The sequence below is a fragment of the Python bivittatus genome, unplaced genomic scaffold (assembly GCF_059951505.1).
Source record: "Python bivittatus isolate LINGU-HERP-01145 unplaced genomic scaffold, Pbiv_v1 ctg000320_np1212, whole genome shotgun sequence".
Taxonomy (NCBI): domain Eukaryota; kingdom Metazoa; phylum Chordata; class Lepidosauria; order Squamata; family Pythonidae; genus Python; species Python bivittatus.
Genome location: NW_028277052.1, coordinates 4,707,548 through 4,724,123, shown reverse-complemented (window position 1 = coordinate 4,724,123; position 16,576 = coordinate 4,707,548). Strand labels below are relative to the sequence as shown.

The 16,576-nt window shown below is 40.0% G+C and overlaps 1 long non-coding RNA gene across 4 annotated transcripts in view; it reads left to right on the top strand.

Annotated features, from left to right (window-relative positions):
* The window catches only part of LOC103058777 (uncharacterized), a 191,636-nt gene that overhangs the window by 84,466 nt on the left and 90,594 nt on the right, over positions 1-16,576 (top strand). Inside the window, exons 1-2 of one of the 4 annotated variants that reach the window (XR_015795831.1) lie at positions 1,735-1,827; positions 4,719-4,795. The exons of 2 other annotated variants lie outside the window; for them this stretch is intronic. This is a non-coding gene — a long non-coding RNA (uncharacterized LOC103058777). Of the gene's footprint in view, positions 1-1,734; positions 1,828-2,086; positions 2,247-4,718; positions 4,796-16,576 lie in introns of those variants that run through there. One more of the 4 variants, XR_015795834.1, reaches the window with a different exon arrangement.

Sequence of the window (16,576 nt, the reverse complement as noted above, 5' to 3'; positions counted from 1 at the left end):
TGGAATCTTGCTAACTTGACTTTTGCGGTTGCGGCATTATTAAAACCTCGTGCTTAAAAGAAGTCGTAATCCAACGAGCTTAAACGTCTAAACCTTTGGGAAGCACACAGGAGTTTTCGTGAGGAAGAAGTGGCCATTTACTTTATTTTTCGAGCCAATTCTTTGCGATGTGCTCATCCCCTGGAGCACATACAATGCCACTTTCCTCCTTGACTGAAAGGGTAAATTAAGAATTCCTGACACACAATATTGTTCAGAAGAAGAAGGGCGGGGGGAAGCTGAAAGAAAGAAAAGGAACTTGGTGTGTGACTGAGCACTGAAAGAAAATGTAAATTTCAGTCCCAGACTTACTTATTAAAAGAAAGAAAGAAAAGAATGAAACTCAAAAACCCAACTGTTTATCCTTGTCTTAACACTGACATTGCTATCTCTGGAGGTGTTTGACAAAGGGAGAAGAGATTTGTCCCCAGTGTCCATGGCTCGAGGTGGGGAAGTGGGTCCCAACCTCTTTGATTTTTACAGTAAAAGCGGTCCTCCTCATCTCAAAGGCCAACATGGCGCCATACAAAAGAAAAGGAAAAACTAGTTGCTTCCCCCCCCCCTTTTATTAACGGCAGTGTATTATGTCTCCAGCTGCTCTGTGCTGGGGCAAGAAAATTGGTTTTGCACTGGGGAAAATGCTGCTGATATAGAACGGGCGATTTAGCAGTGACTCGGATGCTTGTAACCCCAGCCAGAAAACAAATTCTCATTAGAAGGGTCAGAGAGAAAGAGAGAGGAATGCTTTTTGCATTCAAGAGATGCAGAACATTATTCCCTTATGAAGGTTGCCATATAATTTGGAATATGAACACACACACACACACACACACACACAGAGACACACATATATATACATACATATGTATATTCCAAATTAAGGCAACATCTTTCAGCATTTGGTTTCTTTTCCCTCCCGTTGCCACTCCCTGAAAACCAGTCCACTTCTCTGAACATGTCTCTCTCTCAACTTGTTAAGTTTGAAAGATGATAGAGATAACAATTTGCTTTGCCAGTCGACGCATTAAAAAGCAGGATTACTGCAAAGCATTGGAGCCGCTCTGCCGCAGCAGAGCGTGATCAGAATGCAAGATGGAATATAGGGGAGAAAGGACAAGAAATGGTGCTGGCATTCGGAGTTTCTGCAAGTCTCCTTAGCAACTTGTCTGACATCTTTTTAAAAATGTTGGCAGTGACAGAGGGGGCTGTGTGGATCTCTGTGTGTGTCTGTGCGCGTGTGTGTCTGTGCACACATCCCCATGGCCATCCCCCAAATCTCCCATTAAATAAAACATGCCTTTCCATTTTTTAAAATAGTTTCATTTTCCACCGAATCCTTGGGTGCAATGACTGGGTTCAATGAGTTGGGCGAGAGGTGCACCCCCCCCCCATGGAAATGGGTGTTGGAGGACACAGGACTTTCTTCATTCAGAGAAACCCCTAGAGAATTGGGCTCTTCCCAGTTCTTCCCAATGTGGAGGAGATTCCCCACCTTTTTTTTTCACTTCCCCTCCTCGACATGCTATAGAATCAGCAAAAGCCTGTTGTTTGTTAAACAATTTGGAATGCGCTTGGGTTACAGTTTTTTTTTTTAATTATTATTTTTAGAACAGAACTAGTAAAACAAAAGAGAGACCTTCGAAGCCAGATTCTTTTTCTTTCTTTCTTTCTTTCTCTCCCTCCCCCAAACCCCTCCCAGTTTTTCCTTCTCTACCCCTCCCACAGTTTTTTAACTTGACAACTGAAGAATAAACTCCTATGGGAGGTGTGGCTTGCATGGTGATGAAGGTACGTTACATTTTTTTGTGGGGGGGGTATAGAGAGAGAAGAAAGGAAGTTAATATGGGGGGGGGGACAAATCTGAATTTGGCATAGGAAATCCAGTATTGTAGATATCTTGGAGTAACTCAAGAGAGATAGTTCCTGCTTTGCTGGAGAGGCTTCAGAATTTTTTGCTTGGTGTTCAAAAATGATGAAATAAAAGGAAACGCAGTCCATAGAGCGAATGTGAGGCAGAAAATATATAGAAAGGAACCAAGGGTGGGTGTGTTTTTTTTCCTTTTCCTTTTTTTAAATTCTGTTTTGGTTTTTTGGAAGGACTTGAAGTTGGCTGCCATACAAACAGATGTTCCTTGTCTTTCCAGAGTTAAGTAGGGCTTTGTATTGGAGCAAGACACAGGGCAGGAGAGCAGTGGAGTTTTAGAAAGGTGGGTGAGGGCTACAGATGTGTGTGGAGAGAGAGAGAGAGAGGGAGAGGTGGGGTGTGTGGCTGGATTTTTCCTTTCTTTCCATATCGAGTCTATTTTCTCTGAAAAGCATATCTTTTTGTTATTTTAGTTGCTTGAACAGCAGAGAGGAAAAGAATCTGACCTCTTCCATTTTATGGGAGGCTTCTTTTGTTCATTCATATGTGTGTGTGTGTGTGTGTGTATGAAAACAAACAAACAAATAAAAAGGTTTTCTGTTCAAACTCCTGTAAGACATTCCCGGTAAGTGAATGTTTGCACTGGGCTAGATGACGGGATCTTTCACTTTATTTCTTTTTATCACTCTGGAATTCTTTTCCTCCTGAAAAGCTCTCTGTCCTGTGAGTATGACCGCAAAGGTCTGAAGGCCCCTTTTGCCACTTTCTTCCAATTTTCTTAGAGAAACAGCATTCTTTGTACAGTAGAAATGGAATGAAATGTGAATGATCTCTATTTGTTCTTGTTCTTTTGTTCGTTGCATCAGTTGACTGGATTAATTCCCTCCATCTTTCTGTGATTGTTCTTTTAAACATCTATCTATCTATCTATCTATCTATCTATCTATCTATCTATCTATCTGTCTGTCTGTCTGTCTGTCTGTCTGTCTGTCTGTCTGTCTGTCTGTCTATCTATCTATCTATCTATCTATCTATCTATCTATCTATCTATCTATCTATCTATCTATCTATGTCTATTTCACTCTGCCCACCCTCTGCATATAAAGAGCTAACTATCTGGAGTAGCATTACTTCAAATTAAAAAGCAGAGGTTTACTCCCCCGTTGAATCCACAAGAGTTAAAAGGGGTTCAGGGAGGGGGCCCTCCAACTGAAATGTGGCAGCAGATCAATACTGCAACCAAGTATTTTGTTTTTGTTGTTTTTTTAAAAATTTTTGCATTTCATGCTTTCTTTCCACTTAAATCTAGTCAACTTAGTTTAAGACAGACAAATGAATAAAAAAATACCCTCCTTCCAAATCTTTTTATTGATTCCAGTTTGGAACACCCATTGCTATCGATTAAGTCATTCTGGATATTTGTTTTCATCTTCCAGTCTTAAAAAAAATGAATTAATGAATTAATGAAAGTCTTCATTTTGCACTGAAATGGAAGATGCATGGCTTTTGTTAGGAGAACATTACTTTTTTAATACAATTTTAGTCCTGACTTTAGTCAATTTTGGTTTTAAAATGAAATAACATGAAGATTACCTGGCAAACTCTGGTCTATCTATATTCATATATACATATGTATGTATGTATGTGTATATATATATGTGTGTGTGTGTGTGTGTGTGTGTGTATATATATATATACACACACACACACACACACATATATATACACAATACACAGTTCTAATTATTTGTACATAAACAAAATAGTGTACTTAGCGAGAAACTGTATATGCAATAGTATATTACTTGTAATTAAAGGATATTAACTAGTAGTTACCAACCAACCTTTCTATTTTCTATAGCTTACTATATATAGATGATCCAAACCATTTAGAAAAAGTAGGTTTCTCATGAAGGTCACCCATTGTTAGATCCTTCTTCCATGTCTCTTCAATGAGTATGGGAAAAAAACCATATTGTTTGCCATCATTATCAGCTAGGTTGTTGCATTAAAAAAAGTTGTTAATTATTTTCTCTATTTTTTATGAGATGGGAAAAATACAAGAACGCGATTGCATTTGAACCAGTTTCCATTTCCATTCTGAGTTTTGACACTGATTTGCCTGTAGCCATTAATTCTCATAGTATACCATCCCCAGAGGCAAATGCAGTAGGTAGAACATCAGAAGTCCTAGGAGAAGAAAGAAAGAAAGAAAGAAAGAAAGAAAGAAAGAAAGAAAGAAAGAAAGAAAGAAAGAAAGAAAGAAAGAAAGAAGAGTTTCCTTTCATTCTTTGTTTTGATTTCAAGCTTTGTCCTTTGATGGAATGGGAAATGCGAACACGAAAACGAGGACTTGCAAGTTACCTCCCGCGTAGAATCATTTACGTAACTATGGCGGCTAATAAATTCAGACATTTTAGTTTCTCCTGCTCTTGGAGCAGTGTCTTGGACTGGTGGTTTCATAAGAAGAAGAAAAAAGTCAGGATTTTAAGCAGAGAAGCCGTATGTCCCAAACACCTTTCTAGGTATCATTTTGTTTCCCTAAAGATGGTCATCAAAGCCCTCTGTCTCTCTCTCTCTCTCTCTCTCTATCTATCTGATTATTATTTGCCATCCCCTGTTCGCAGCTGTGTGGTCTTAGTGGTTGCAAAAGGAACAATAAATTGAAAGGCAAAATCAGCAAACTTGGCAAGAGATAGAAGATTGGGCTGGCAGGCAAGAATCCAGCTGGGGCGCAGAGAATAGCTTTCTCTAGAAGATCTCAGCTGAGGATTTCTTCCTCCTCCCTCTTATTTTTTTTTAACAATCTCGGCAGCTGGAACAATTATTCCTCCATCAGTGTGAAGAGTCAAAAAGTTACAGTGGAGAATTCATGAGCCAATATGGAAACAGGTAATGTTTCTCTCTCTTATTACCTTTGCTTATATGAACCTGCAGCAAAATTCCCACCATACCTAGTTTGGGGTAGTTGTTCTTGTTTTTAATAATTTGATGTTAGACGCAAAGTAGCCCCCTTGTTCTTGAGGCTGACTTAATGATATTCAAACTAGGAGAATTTTCTGGTATTTCCAAACTGGCAAGAAATGCATTTTACTGTGTGTTATCTTCTGTAAATGCATCAGACTGGGATTTGTGTGTGTGTAGATAGATGAGAGAGAGAGAGAGAGAGAGAGAATGCTGTACTCTTTAAAAAATGGCATAGCTCTTTATGTAAAAATCTCTTTTAAAAATGGCATAACTCTTAAGGTGAAGATGTAAATGCACCTAAATAAACTGATCTCATACTCAGGGATACATTTTTCATAAATTTGGGCCTAACAAGATGGTGCCTTGCATTTAGCAAGAATTTCCACAATGCTTTGATCCAGTTACTACAACTATCTCAACAATTATAAATATTCTTTTTCTTACACAACTTGTCAGTAGTTTATGTTTTTATGGACTGTAAGAATGAGGTTATGGAAGAATATATTTCCAGTTCTCAATCTGAATGTTTGGAAAAACTATGAATGGCTTAATGAAGAAGTCTAGATGCAAATGACTGAAAGCCAACACAGTCACAAGATACAAATTAATACAAGATACTGTTATTCCAACACACTCTGCATTCCACGTTGTTTGACAATTCTCTTGGAAAGAGAAATGTGGGTTGCTTGAAAACCACATGCACAGCAGAAGCAGAATTGTTGAATGTAATGGACAGGGAGAGGGAAAATCATCTCTTTAACAATTGCTTTCTAATCAAATTTCCTTTTTCCAGTTTCTACTGAAACTCGCTGTCTCAAAATGCTTAGAATCTATGTTTGTAGTTTTGCACTGATGTCTACTCAGGCCATTTTTAAAGCTGACTTGTGGAAATCCAAAGTTTAATAATATCTATCATTGCTTGATTAATGCCGCATTCATAGAACACAATGAACCAGGTTAGTGAAATAACTTATTTTTTGGGCTGGCACAATACACTGAATCTTAACTGGATATGGCCTGGGTTCACAGAACACAGATATGCACACAAGTTAATTAATATTAATGCTAATCAAGCTTAGCATATTGTAGAGATACTTCTGCTAATTTGTGTGAACACAATTGCAAACTCATATTTTAAATGATTGTTGTCTTTCTGATATATTGAAGTCTTTTTTTTGCTCTTAAGATAGTTCAAAAATAATTGTACTAATATCTTTCATTTTGTGACATGAGCAAAAAGAGGTTTTGAGATTGTGATACCCCCCAATCTTTCCATACTTAGTATCAGGTACAGAAGCAAAATATAAGGAAACCACTTTTTTCCATGTCTATCTGAGCACCTTTCCAGGTTTCTTGAGATATCTTTCAGCGACAATGATACCTTCAGGGAATAAGAAGCCAACATTGTCTTCATTCCTCTGAATTTATCTGCATTCTTCACAAATGGAAAAAAATGTGTGTGCTTGTATCTTTTAAAATCATATGCAGCTCAATCTAACTGTGAGCCAAAGAAAATATTTACTTAATGTATGATTTGCTGGACAGAAGGCCATGGGATCTGTTTTTCTGATACAGTTTCCACTAATTCTTTCCATGCCAATTTTCTTACTAATTCTTCCCCCAAAAATCTTTCCTAAAGTGTTTCACTATGGATGTGTAGTCTACTGCTCCCATCATCCCCCACTGCCATGAGTTGTAGTCCAACACACCTGGGGGCTCCGGGCTAGGAAAGGCTATTGTGAAATGATCTAGTGCTTAAAATGCTTAGCTACCCTACCAGCTATACGTATCATGAAAGAGCGTTTTCTATTTAAGCTGTGCCCTGGTATTTGTGCATAATAAGCTTATATGTTGTGTGAAAACAAAGTCCTATTGTGAACATGTGCCCATTTTGGATGTCAGATTTGGGATGGGTAGAAATACACTCTCAAGACAAGCTCATAAGGTAGAGGTTTTACAGTCTCTGAAATTAAAGCCAAAGATCAGTGTGTGTGTAATCTCTCTAGACAAAATAACTTTTTACAGAGTGACGCCTAAATGATCTATTGTGTTGGGGCACCGAGAGGAGGTAACTAGCATGAAGCTGGCTTTGGGCAGGAAAGCTAAATTGGGTCATGCCACTTGGATAGAAGATTTCCAGGTAGTACCAAGACCATAGGCGAGACTAGATAGTTTGAAACATCTAAGAAGACAGAGGCAAACCAAAATTGCACTATTGCCAAGAAAAATGCATGGATGAATCCATGAGTGATCAGGAGTCAAGTTCAACTTGAAAGAGACTTTAACTTGGAGCAGGACAGCCAAGAAGAGTAAAGGTTTATTTGGCTTTTGTTCTTAAAAAAAACAACAACAACTTGTCTTCTCATCCCTATTTTCTACAATAGCCTGGGTACATCAGAGAAGTCAAAGTTGTTTATCAAGAGTAAACTGAAAAGGTTGGTGTGCAACTGATCAATCTTCCCCACAAGAGTGAGAAAGATTCTCTCTTTAAATTACGGTACCCTCCTCTTAATTTGCACCTGTACACACACATTAGCACAAGCAAGTTTTGTGTAGCTCAGTGTTCTGTTTCTCTCTCTTGGTGACACATCTGCTTTTTTTCTTTGGTGATAGCTTTTCTGCATTTCCCCAGGTAAAACACCTGTTAGAATAGCTATTTACCAGTAGAGTAAAAGATTGAAGTATTTTTACCACAGGCATCCACACTGATTAAGATTGTAAGGTGCTTTTGGGAATGTCTCTTTCCCCTAGAGTTAGCAACGTTCTCCTGTTGTGCACGAGAAGAATGAACTTTTGCTGAAAATTTAACTTTGTGCCAGTTCCATTGGCCCTCATTAAGGTTTTGCATGATTCCCATTATAAATGAAATAGAAGGATTCTTGGGGATTATATTTTCAGTCTCTTATCCTCACAATAAGTAATTGGTCTGGGCTAGCTATGAAACTTGTAGTGTTAACAGTATGTGGTTCAGCAGCACCGAACATGAAGATTATGGTCCACCCTATGACACTGTTTTGAATGAAGGGTGGGATAGCAATAGATCTAAAAATCTAAGTAAGTTCCAATTCATGTACAGAAATCTTTTTGGGAACCTAGTGAAGATACAGAGATAAAGTGGAGCAATGCTTTAATTGGGGTGAAAGTTGACTGGATTCATACACTACAGTAAGCCATAATATAGTTCGCTTGGTTGGGCTTAGTGTGTTGGGTGGACTCCACTGTAGTTTGCATGCCATTGTTTATGGCTTAGCATGTCATTTTTATTGTTCCATAAATCATGGATAGGCAAGTGTGCAAACAGTATGCAGACTTACCGTGGCTCATGTTACTTTTTCCACATAAGGAGATGAGAATAACTCTGCTGGATCAAACAAAAAGTATCTCCAGTCCACTTTTCTTACGGGGTCATATATCATACAAAGTCATAACCCAATTTGTGTAGTGTTGACTTAACATGTAGTGTGAACTCAGTCAATTTAGTCTGTAAATAGGGCTTAATATGAGGCATGAATTCTCCAATGCGTCTGTCACCAGATCATGGTTGAGCAACCTATAGCTTAGTATGCTGGGTGGTTGCAGCTTCTCCATAATGGGAAGCTCCAAAATTAGGATATGAGGTGGTAATTATCATCTCCCATTATAAGTGCCTTTATAATCAAGAGTAATCACCACTGATAGATCAATCCACCCTGAATTTTACAGGGTTGTATGAAAAGCCATTTGCTGACTCCCTTCTGCTGATGACCTCCTTCAAAGAGGTGGATCAGAAACCCCTGGAGAACATGTGGTTTCATTCGTGAATTCCCATCTATCTAAAGCCCTGCCTAGAACTTACAGTTGTGTGAAAAAGAAAGTACACCCTCCTTGAGTTCTATGGTTTTACGTATCAGGACATTAAAAAAATCATCTGGTCCTTAGCAGTTCTCAAAAGTAGGTAAATACAACCTCAGATGAACAAGAACACATGACATATTACACCATGTCATCATTTATTTTACAAAAAGAAAGCCAAAATGGAGAAGCCATGTGTGAGAAACTAAGTACACCTTATGATTCAATAGCTTGTAGAACCACCTTTAGCAGTAATAACTTGAAGTAATCATTTTCTGTATGACTTTATTAGTCTCTCACATTGTTGTGGAGGAATTTTGGCCCACTCTTCTTTACAACATTGCTTCAGTTCATTGAGGTTTGCGGGCATTTGTTTATGCACAGCTCTCTTGAGGTCCTGCCACAGCATTTCAATCAAGTTGAGGTCTGGACTCTGACTGGGCCGTTGCGACACCTTGATTCTTTTCTTTTTCAGCCATTCTGTTGTAGATTTGCTGGTGTGCTTGGGATCATTGTCCTGTTACATGACCCAATGTTGGCCAAGCTTTAGCTGTTGGACAGATGGCCTCACATTTGACTCTAGAATACTTTGGTATACAGAGGAGTTCATGGTCGGCTCAATGACTGCAAGGTGTCCAGGTCCTGTGGCTGCAGAACAAGCCCAAATCATCACCCCTCCACCACCGTGCTTGATGGTTGGTATGAGATGTTTGTGCTAATATGCTGTGTTTGGTTTTCACCAAATGTGGTGCTGTGCATTATGGCCAAACATCTCCACTTTGGTCTCGTCTGTCCAAAGAACAGTGTCCCAGAAGTCTTTTGATTTGTTCAGATGCAACTTTGCAAACCTAAGTCATGCTGCCATGTTCTTTTTAGAGAGAAGAGGCTTTCTCCTGGCAACCCTTCCAAACAAACCATATTTGTTCAATCTTTTTCTAATTGTACTGTCATGAACTTTAACATTTAACATGCTAACTGAGGCCTGTAGAGTCTGAGATGTAACTCTTGAATTTTTTGCAATTTCTCTGAGCATTGCACAGTCTGACCTTGGAGTGAATTTGCTGGGATGTCCACTCCTGGGAAGATTGGCAACTGTCTTGAATGTTTTCCAGTTGTGAATAATCTTCCTCACTGTAGAATGATAGACTTTCAGTTGTTTGGAAATGGCCTTATAACCCTTCCCAGATTGATGGACAGCAACAATTGCTTCTCTAAGATCATTGCTGATGTCTTTACTCTCTGGCATTGTGTTAACACACACCTCAATGCTCGAAACCAGCAAACTCCTAAAACTTCAGCTGTTATAGAGGTAGTCACACTTGCTGATGATCAATTGATCAAGGGCATTTGATTAGCAGCACCTGGCTGCTACTTTAGCCTCTTCATACCTATGGAAGCAGTAAGGGTGTACTTAGTTTTTCACACATGGCTTCTCCATTTTGGCTTTCTTTTTGTAAAATAAAAGATGACATGGTGTAATATGTCATGTGTTGTTGTTCATCTGAGGTTGTATTTACCTACTTTTGAGAACTGCTAAGGACCAGATGATTTTTATGATGTAAAACCATAGAACTCAAAGAGGGTGTATTTTCTTTTTCACACAACTGTAGCTTCATTTTGGGTATCAAATAAAACCCTTTTTAAAATTCCTTGGGGTTTTTAATTTTAGACATTCTAACAGCATAATAGTATGGCCCTCCATACTATTGCTAGTCTGCAATTTAAACAGTTCCCAGCCAGCACAGTCAAAAGAGAGGGATTCTGGGAGATGTAGTTCAGCAACATCTTGAGTGCCTATGGTGCCCTGTTGGGTTCAGTGCAGATTATTCATGTTTGTGGCTTCAGACTTACCATCAGCTTTAATTAATCTGCTTGTTTATTTTATGATGTAGAAGTTGTTTGCTTCCCTTGATATTTTAATGGCATAATCTGCACTTGAGCTAATGTTGACACAGGGTGGTATTAAAGAAATGTTTCAGATAAACAAATAAAACAAAACAAAATGTTACATATTGTAGTTATATAAAGTGACATAAACAAGAAACACAGGCTGGAATGAAAGGAGGCTTTTAAGCAAGCAGTTATGGAAAGAAAAAATAGCAAACCAAGCTGTCACATCTGGATGTGTCATTGAGGGTTCTCGCCCAGCATATGGGGACAGAGTGGGGAATCTTCCTTTCTTGGCCGGTGAATGCTAGAGCGAACCAAGGAAGCCCAGAAACCCGTTGGTGCCCTGGCAAATATAGAAACATTTGACCAATGCAGGGCATTGCAGTCCAGCATCCTTGATCTCACAATAACATAACGTTCTGCTGAAATGTGCCTCCCAATTCCTCAAAAGTTTATGTCAGCTGTGAAAGAGGCTTCCATTACCCTCCTCTTGGGTACTTGAGGACTTCTTCTAAGCTTCTCCCTGAGATATCTTTGAGCTTCCTTCATGGTTGGAGGTGGTACACTGAGCATTGCTGTTTTCCATTACACATTTTTCCATCACTCGAAGGCCTTCCTGGCTGCCCACATCTGAACATCAACCAATGTGTCTCTTAGGACCTCTGTTGTCAAGAGTTAACAGGAATGCTGGAAGCCAGGGAGGCTGCAGGATGAAAGACAGGACACGCACTGACGTCTCTTGGCCATTATGTAACAAAATAAATGTACAAACACATTCCATCCCTGGATATTTCTCCACATTCCTGTTGTCCTTGGAAAGAAGGCAATTCTCCTTCCTTAAACGGAAGATGAAACGGAAGAAAGAAAATGCAGAAAACCCCAAGAAGCAGCATAGGAAGACAGAAGTTCCCCCCCCCGTTTCTTCTTAGCAGCTGCTCCTTTGTTGCCTCTGAACAGGGAAGCTGTATGGCCCTTTAATACCCAACTCAGGTGGTGCGTGCCAACAGGATTAGCACTAAACCAAGACCAGTGAGAAACAATTGGTTGCTCAGGGAAATCTCCTGAGATTCAGAAGAACAAAACAGCTCGATGTGGCCTGAGCCTGTTCAGTATTCACCAGAAGCCACAAACTGTTGAGTATCAGTTGGAAAAGAGAAATGGAAGACTAGGGAAATGGAAGGGGGGGGGGTTAACGAGACATAGCTGGCCAGCTTACAAGAACACAGACTCAGAGCAGAGATGTTAGGAATAGAGCAGACTTTTCTGCCCCGATTTCCTTTCTTCATTCAGCCAGTGTTTGTGAGTTATTGGTATACATTTTGAACTTCAGTAACGTCTTTTGAGACCTCTGTGGTGTAGACATGATCTCTCATTCCCCCCCTCCCCGCCAGAATTCAGAACGAATAGCAACGGGAGGTTTGTTTTCTATGGGGCATCTTGCAAACGCTAAGGGTGACTTTTTACTGTTTCTAACAGGTTTGTGTTTCATTTCCAGAAGTGGTTTATTAAGATTATGATTATGAATACTACTACTGCTATTAACAAGAAGATCTTCCTGCCAGTTGCCACAAACCCGTAGATCCGAACTTGTGCTCCTATCCTACACAAGCTTGTATCTATAGGTATGTGTCTGCTTGGCCAATGCACAAATTGTGGATTTACATGTTGTAAATGTCCTGTTTTGCAAAATGCCAACCCTGACCCCCACCCCTGAGTTGCCCTCGTTCTCTCTATTTTCATCCCCTCTCTAGTGATAGAGCAAAATTAAAAATAGTCACACCTGGTCTAAAGGTCAGGAGAAGAACGTCAATCCAAGACAGGAGGTGGGAAGGGATTATAATAGTTTTGGAGGAACCCTGGAGTGGCCTTATCCCAAACAAGTCATAATAAACAAGTCATCTAACTTAGCATTGACTCCCATGGCTAGCAGCGGTTCTGCAAAGTCTCAGAACAGCATCTTTCCCATCCCTACCTGGGACTGAACCAGGCACTTTTGGTATGCAACGCAGATACTCTACTGTTGAGCCTCTTCTCTTTTCCAACTACTGGAAGCATTAACAACCTTCCTTGAGCCAAATCAGGAGCACATGTTATTTCAGAGGACTCCTTTTCTTTTCTTTTTCAGCCCAGGAATGTGCTTTCTGATGACTTACAGGTATTTGGGATTTCCACTCCCATTTGCCCTAGCGAGCAAGGCCAATGGCAAGGGATTGTGGGAGTTGCAGTCCAGTCTTCAGAGGGTTCGTGATCTTAGCCTACCAATTCGAACTTTCAAGGCTTCCTGTCCTGTTTGTCACCAATCACCCTACTCAGTCCTCCATATTCTGATTTTGAAGATTTCATCAAACATTGATATCACCCTACACTGAATGGGTAGAACCAACCAACCTACTATCTCCCTCCCTTCCTCCCTCTTTGTGGTAGTGAATTCCAGATTTTAGAGCTTGCATGGAATGATGGAATACATGAGATTCTTGATTACACTATCTGCAGGAGGCTCCCCCCTGCTTCCTTTTTATATAAGGGAAAACATTGAATATTGATTCAAGATTTAAGGCAGAACTGGGGATCCTGCAGTGAGTCAGATGTTATTGGATTGCAGCTACTATCAGCCATGGCATTTGGACATGCTGGATGGAGTTTCTGAGTTGTAGTTCCACAATACTAGGACAGCTGCAAGGATTCCAGTTTTCTTTCCCAATCTGTCAGCAAGCTGTTATATCTCAATGGGTTGTCCTGTGTTACTTTTCCTGATAGCATTGGTAGATATTTCTTCTGGACTGTGTTAGGATTGGAACAGAACTAATGGATACTTTCAGCTTCCGGAAGGCAATGCTTTCCCGCAATGTTTGGTTTTGTTTCGTTTTAGGGCAGGGCTGTTGTCTTAAGCCAGTTACTGAATCACAGTTTTGAAAGATGAAGAAACCTTATTGCCACATTGTTTGCTGGCATGCTGGTTTACTATTCCCAGAGTAGATCATTGATTACGTCAGTATATCATGGTCCTTAAGTATTTGGACATAATTACCTAAAAGTGGAAGAGAATCTGGCAAGATTTTTCTTTGTCTGGTGTAGACCAAGAAAAAACAAAGATTAGATATGCAAAATATACTTGCAAAAAAAAAACCACACAAAACCTGGTAATAGATTAATTACTAATTAAAGTGTATTTATTCTGTCATGAAGACCAATAGCATGCCCTCTAAAAAAAGATGGTACACAAGGGAAAGGGGGCAGGGAGGGAAGAGGAAAAAAGGAAGCTCAGACACCAATTCTTAAAATTACAGTTCTTATCACAACCAGGTAGGATGAAAGGAAAGTGGATAGAGTAGCCGTTTGGCCAGGTAACAGTTAAGGAAGCTTGTTCCTCAGCAGAAGTGATTAATAGCTCTGCACTGTGAAAAGTATGTGTGTATCCCAGCTAAATATACACATAAAATGATATAATAAGCTGCCTTACATCGGCTCATTTCAGCAACATGTTCACCTCCAGTGGCTCTGATATTTGTGATTCTTTTAACAAGAGATAGGTGGGTTCAAGCTGCAACCATCTGCCTGCAAATATTTACTGTAGCACTAAATTGAGGCCTTTCTCCAGGGGACACGCCACCTCCCTCTCCCAGCATCCTCAGCTTCCTGGTCTTTCTCCCAGCATCCTCTCAACAACAACCTCTCTCAATGAACCTAAGTTTGAATTTGTGAAGTGCTGCTCCTCTCCTCCCATGGGATGAGAGAGAGAGAGAGAGAGAGAGAGATCAATTGGTCTTCTTCAGAAGCTTCAGACAGCCACTGATTGGTCCTGTCACCATGAAAGATGGCAAGGAACTGTGGAATGGTAGTCCAAAGGGTCTGCAGAATACTAGCTTCCTTACCTTGCTCCCATGTTCCAGGCTGTTCATGATTTCACAGAACTCTCTCACCAAGGCACAGTGTCCGTGCTTCAAGATGTATGGGATCTGCTTGTGAAAATGGGGGAGGAGGAAAGGAGAAACTTTCCTAAAAGCTAAACTCTTGCTAATGATTGGTGGGCTGCATCTTTAATGTGGGTATGATCTGGAGCCCTGCTAGATCAGTTTAGATTTTTTTCTTTATTTTTCCATGTGCTGTGCATGCCCTTCTTTCCCTCTTAACCATTTTGTTTCTTTCTTGGTACCTCCCTCATTTTTCCCATGGTGGAATTCAAAGCAGCGGGTCCAGGATTCCAAGCAGTGTCCCATCTAGATGATGATTGTATCTAGATGGCTTAGCTTCAGCAAGATGGTTATCAGAGATCTTTTTCCCATGTCAAGTTCCATTTTGCCTCTCAGCCTTCCAACCTCAGCCTTTCCTGACCTGGCATCTTCCAGATATGTTGGACTTCAACTCCTACATTCCCTAACAAGCACAGCTAGTCAAATGCCTCATTGCAAATTGGATATTCATTCCCTAATGCTGTTCCAAGCACTATTTCAGAGCACAAGATACAAAGGAAGGAAGGAAGAACTGCAAGCCACAGTACCCTATACCTCCTGAGGTAGGGGATATGCAAACAGTGTCCAATAGGTCCAAGAACGTTCAATATTCACCCAAAGCAATGTCTTATCATGCCTATCTCTGCTGGGCTGACATCATTATTGTATTCTTTGGTTATGAGTTTTCTCCTCATTCCAGGTTCAACACACGTTGGATGTATCCGCCAACCCAACACAAATTGGATAGATAATTGTTTCTATTTGTTAAAACATTGTTTTGGAGAATTATTTTTCTTTTCTTTTAAAAAAAGCTCAAGTTAATCAGAAGAAAGAAAAACCAAAGCATGCACATTTAAGAGAAGCTTTGGGGTCTGATGCAGACATGACTTCCATTCTGGCTGTATTTACTCACTAATGCCTTCATGACATCAGCACATACTGTATTGTCACATTGTTATTATGTGACTGCACATATTCACCCTAATTACATAATTATCTATAATTGCACTAATTGGGTAAAGACATAATTGATGAAAATCACTTTAAAATCAACAAGGAGATTCTGCCAAATGGGGAAAAGTATGTTGGAGGCAACTGTTAAGCTAAAAGAAAAACAAAACTTCCCAAAGGAGAAATATTGAGGACCCTGGCGACACACTCGTAGCATGGAGTCTACTTTCTTGGAGGCAGATCCTTACTGGGCTGGGAGAACATCTGCATATGCAGAAGGTGGAGGGGTTTTGAATGGGGAGGGCAGGCTCTTCAGATCACCACCAATGACACCATGATAAGGGCAGGCCGGTAGCATCTACCTCTCCCTGTTGAGAGGACAGGTCTGTGGCAAAACCAGGCCCGCTTTCATCTCATCCTAAATGAATGGGTCACTTGTCAATTTCAGCAGCGCCCTGTGCTGCTTTTTCTTGACCTCAAGTTAATTTCGGCTGTTTTTGCATCAGTTTGCGAAATTTGTTTCAAAAAAAAAAAAATCCGAATTTTCCACGATTCTTTTCACGTAATGCCGTTTTTGCATATTACCCCTATGTTTGTATTTTTGGAAGCTTTTCCCCCAAAGAGAAAGTATTTGTGTTTGTGTGTGCTTGTGTTTCCTTAATATCTGCATTCTCAAAAAAAACAAGTTGGGGAGAGCAACCCAAAATTCTGAAAAATTCAGATCTCAGTAATTGAGGGGAGACGCCATAAATTGTTATTGGTGCAAAAATTCTGTATATGAACCCAATACCAGATTAGAGCTGTATAGTGCTATGGTTAGGGTTAAAGTTAGATGTTCACAAAGTGGTGGAACAGTAGCATGGCATCTATCTGGGACTCATTAAAGTACCTACATCTGCTTCCAGGATCACACAGCTGCAGCAGAAGCCTTCCCACAGCAGTGACATAATCATGGAAAAAGACATAGCTGCTTTAATGAATCTCAAGCTTGTGCTCCATTCCCGCAGTTGTGTGTTCCACAGCACCTCTTCCAAATCAAATCCAAAGCATTGCCCAACTGTATCCCACAGAAATTGTTTATAGG